The 4,423-nt window shown below is 42.9% G+C and overlaps 1 protein-coding gene and 1 long non-coding RNA gene across 2 annotated transcripts in view; one reads left to right on the top strand and one right to left on the bottom strand.

The window, feature by feature from the left end:
- B3GAT2 (beta-1,3-glucuronyltransferase 2) overlaps positions 1-172 on the bottom strand; it is a 20,111-nt gene extending 19,939 nt beyond the window's left edge. Inside the window, exon 1 of the mRNA XM_008637615.2 lies at positions 63-172. The gene's annotated coding sequence lies outside the window, so the exon portion shown is untranslated. The remainder of the gene's footprint in view (positions 1-62) is intronic.
- Positions 1-4,423, top strand: part of LOC108447926 — a 20,130-nt gene that overhangs the window by 12,050 nt on the left and 3,657 nt on the right. The window lies entirely within an intron of this gene.

The raw sequence follows: 4,423 nt of genomic DNA, 5'->3' as shown, positions 1-4,423 counted from the left end.
CGGCCGGCCGACGGGCCGGGCAGGGCTGGGGTAGGCGGAGGGGTCCGTGCCCCAGTACTTACCCCTCGGAGCAGCGGAGAGCCGGTCGCCTCGTTTCTGCTTCGGTTTGATTTTTTTTTTTAAAGGAGGGAATATTTTCGACCCCGGCCGAAGTGAGAGGTTGTAAATAAGGCGGCGGGTCTCCGCGGGTCCCCCCCGGGGCCCGCCAGTGGGGGGCGGCCCCCGCCCCGCACCTCCCGCGCCGCCCTGCGAGCCCGCACTCCCTGGACCGCGTCTCCCCGTTGTTTGGGCGTGCATCTTCCCCGGAGATCGTATGGACTTGAGAGCTCCTTCTTACAAAGCATACGTCTATCACAATTTCGTAATAATCCACTTGTCTTTATTTTGATAAAAAGGCATTCATCAGATGCTGCAACACACACGAAATGCACATCTAAAACCTCTTACAAACCGTTTCCTCCCAGGGAAGTTTCTGATGCATTTTCAGCACTCCCTGGTGTCTTAACTAAACACTTCCTCACAGCTCGAATTATGCTTTTAAAACTTCATGCTGCACAAGAACACAGAAGCGCAGCAGCAGTGTTTGCAAATTACTGAATTCTCCACGGCTCTCTGATTAAAATGTAGAGATCGAATGACGTTCATACTGGCTTCCGAGCTATTTGAGATAAGAAATAGAATGATTCGTCACTGATACTTTGACTTTTTGGTAGGAATAGCATGGCTTGCAGAAATCAGGGATGCATGCACACCAGCCTCCTGGGTTTACACTACTGCTTTCGTTCCTGTTTTATAATCATCCTTCACATTTGCATGAGTATAACAAATGTAGATAATGTGGACACTATGTCTATCTATCATTCATATCTATCCCCAATCAATTTGTTATTCGAAAGGACACACACAGATAGGACATCGAAGGGATGTAATGTAAGCTGAAATTCATGAGAAAGTGAGGGTGACACCTGGCCAGGCACTGAACGTCTAAATGAAGAAACATCTGTGTAGCAGAGAGCTAATTAGAGCTAGCATGTTTAGTGGAGGAGTGGAAGGGTTGTTATGTGATTAATGAAATAATATGGAGGAATGGAGTGAGCATAAACAGTTCGATATATTCAAATCAAGAACATCTCAGACACAAAATTACAGTTGCTAGTTTTATGCTGATGCAGTTTATCTAGAGGACAATCACCTAAACTGTGTCTCTCCAGTGACTGAGCACACCATTGTTTTCTCATTTCCAGTACAATTCTATTTACAGAGATAATTCATTCAAATAATGCAAACATGTGTACCAAAGCAACATACCAAGAAGACATTGCTTGTTCTCATTTGAAAGTCAGCAATCATTTGGAAAAGTTAATTCTAAGCTTGCCACTCCTAGATATGCTATGATACCATGTCAGGATTCTTAAAAACTTATTGGGGCAGAACCTAGAAACTGAGGGTTACAAATGGATGTGTTTAATTGGCATTCTTTATATCCAAATATATTAAAATATTTTAAAAGTACTGTTTTTCCCTTTATATTACCTTTCATCCAAAAATACTACCTTTAGTTAACTTGTATGTTGTATTCAGAGCCTGTAGAGGATACTTGATAGTTGATGGCTATAAGACCTTAGTAAAGGCAGCAATAAGAATAGCTGAACATAATTGCAGCAGTTTAGGAAGGAGCCCAAACAGTAAGCACCAGGGAGGTATCCCGATGAACTCTGTGGGGATCTTCCACCTCTTTAATTGTGTTCCTGAAAGCTGGTAACTGTGTGTTTCTCTGCGCTTGGTAACAAATATTTACTGCCTTTACTCCTATCACGGTTGATGTAGCAACAATATGAGACACATGGTGATTTGATAACAAATTGCAACAACTACATTTTCCCCTCAGAACCATTGTAATGTTTTCAGGTGCCACAGAACAGGCTCGGAGGTCATGAGCCAGATACATCAGGTGTGATGTCAAATAATGCAGCAGCATTTTCTGTTAGCTTCATGTGTAGCTTATTTTAGATGGAATGGTAAAAGATAATGAAGGCACTACATACAAACCAACTGCTATTTATTAAATTGTTGCTTCTTGATAAGCAAAGCAGAATGTTCTTCCTCTGGAAATTGGAAGAACCCAGTCAAATAACCACTCCATTTGTGGGGACAAACTGTCTACAGAGATAGTCTTTTCAGCTGAACACCTTAGCACTGGTTATTATAAAACTTGTCACATTTGATTTGAGGCCTCAGGTGCAACTCTGAAACAAAGGACTAGTTTCTAACTTGTGATGGATGGTACCAATCACTGTGTGACTCAGGCTGTTCCTATGGTTTCACACATAGTATGCAGCACAGTGCATATTCTGGGTAGTATCAGAGTGTGTGGGCAGGCATTCCTCTTTAGGATCTGGTCCAGAATTGTTCGTTTGCAGTAGTTTATGGCTTGGCTCATCTATTATGGTGTTGTGATTGCTGCCCCCATTCTCCAAAGATTTTTTTCAGAGATGTGTCAGGAGTTGGCATCCAATTTTTCATTTGTTTTCAAAAAAAGCTACCTCTACTTCAGTTTCTTGTGCTTCTTACCAGCGGAGGATGCCTGACTCTGGCAGGAGAATGCTTGACACAGTCCTAGAAAGCAGCCTGTGTGTGCAAGTGTGGATATGCACACACATACAAAGAAATCCCATCCCTAAGAACATTCTCTACAGGCCCACAGAGGCTTGTTTCAAACAGGAGCACACAGCAGATGCTGTCTGGATGCAGTCACAAAGGGTTGTGTAATGCTAGCCAGCAACTGTGTGCCCTGGCTCCTTTCTTCTTCATTGCTTTCAGTCTTTCCAGTATGTGTAGAAAAGGATAGATGTGGCAGCAGAGTCGCCTTAGCTGTGCAATAGATGTACTGTTCCCCAGTCTTAAAACAATTCAGCTCTTCTTGCTTTTCTCCCCCTCCTGACTCGGGGTCACCCACCCATCAGGCAGCTCTCTCTGGACACTTCTGCTGCAACCCAGCACTCCCATCCAGCCTCTCAGCTGGACATGCCTAGGAGGGGACAAGCTGGCCAAGCCTTTTGCTTGCTCCATTTAAATTTCCCCAGTTTCTGAACATCAGGATTCACTAAAGCTAGGTACATTAAAAACTGTGTTGTTTTGGGGTTTTTTTTTCCAATTATTGGAAAGTTGGTATGAGTTATAAGATAGCATTTGAAATAAAGCTATTAAAATTTATTGTTTCATAGATTCTGCAGCTGATAGAACTATTACAGTCCCGTGGGAAGCAGAGGCAAAATCAGTTGGAGAAACATAAAAATGTGCAATTATTTTCAACTAGTGGATAAAACACTGCAGAGAAATAGTTTCTATTTCACATTGCTGTAATTGAATAGATTTAACCCAAGGATGGTTAATTTCTTTGGGCTGTTTCATGTTTTTCTTTCAAAAGCAGTGACTGGTGGTGACTGGAGGTGGGTAATTATCTCTGGCATGCAAAGGGGGCTCATCAACTTGGTTTCTGTGATGGGTAAATCCAGATGCCAGGTGACTCAAATCACAGCAGGCAAAAGCATAGCCTGCCTGTCTGAATGAAATATAGGCAGTGTAGTTTCTGGTGTTTGCAGTTACACCTTTTGGCATCGCTCAGTCAATCAAAATGTGTAATTAGCCAAAAAAAACGCATTGAGGCTGCATCCCATGGGAGTGTCAGAGAACATCCACTGTGTACTGCACACTCAGGGGCACAAGCCTGATCTCAGTGGACTCACTGTGTTTCCAGGGATTCAAATGAGAACAGATTTATTATACGTTAGTTAAGGCTCAAAAGACCAATGTGTAAGCCAGGTATCCTACAGAGAAAGTGATGTTCTGCCATCTGACAGGCACAGGTCACCACCCTAAGTGTCTGCACAGAGGTATCTTGCCATCAGCAAGGGGTAAAAAAATGAATCCCCAGCACAGGATATGTCAAAAGCATAATTTCTTCTGTCCATTTCTGCTCCTTTAGACTTATTTCAGCCTCATTAGACCTCCTAACAGTTTTTCTAAGAAAGCACATTTTCCTATACTATCCAGATATGGAAGCCCCTGAGAAGTTTAATCATCCAACTCAGAAGACGAAGCCCCAAGCCCTCACAGAGGACACTGTGTGTCAGAAAACACAGGCAGTGGAGACTGGGCTGGACTTGCTCATATAACATATACAGTGTCCCTGCTGCTCCAGAAACAGGAAACCAGCTGGCCAAGATGAAAATGAGGAGTGAGATTGAATGTTTATCTATGCAAGTAGGCCATTTTGAAATAATTTTCTCTGCTCTTTGTTCCTTTTCCTAATAAGCCAACTTGTTTATCACTATAGTAACCAGTGACAGATTCCTGGAAAAAAAGAGCTGCAAATGCCCATTTGGACCTCTGTGGTCATGGGTGGTTGGTATGAGCAAGGTGT

Source organism: Corvus brachyrhynchos, unplaced genomic scaffold, assembly GCF_000691975.1.
Source record: "Corvus brachyrhynchos isolate BGI_N302 unplaced genomic scaffold, ASM69197v1 scaffold136, whole genome shotgun sequence".
Classification (NCBI taxonomy): Eukaryota; Metazoa; Chordata; class Aves; order Passeriformes; family Corvidae; genus Corvus; species Corvus brachyrhynchos.
This window is presented reverse-complemented; position numbering and strand designations above follow the sequence as displayed.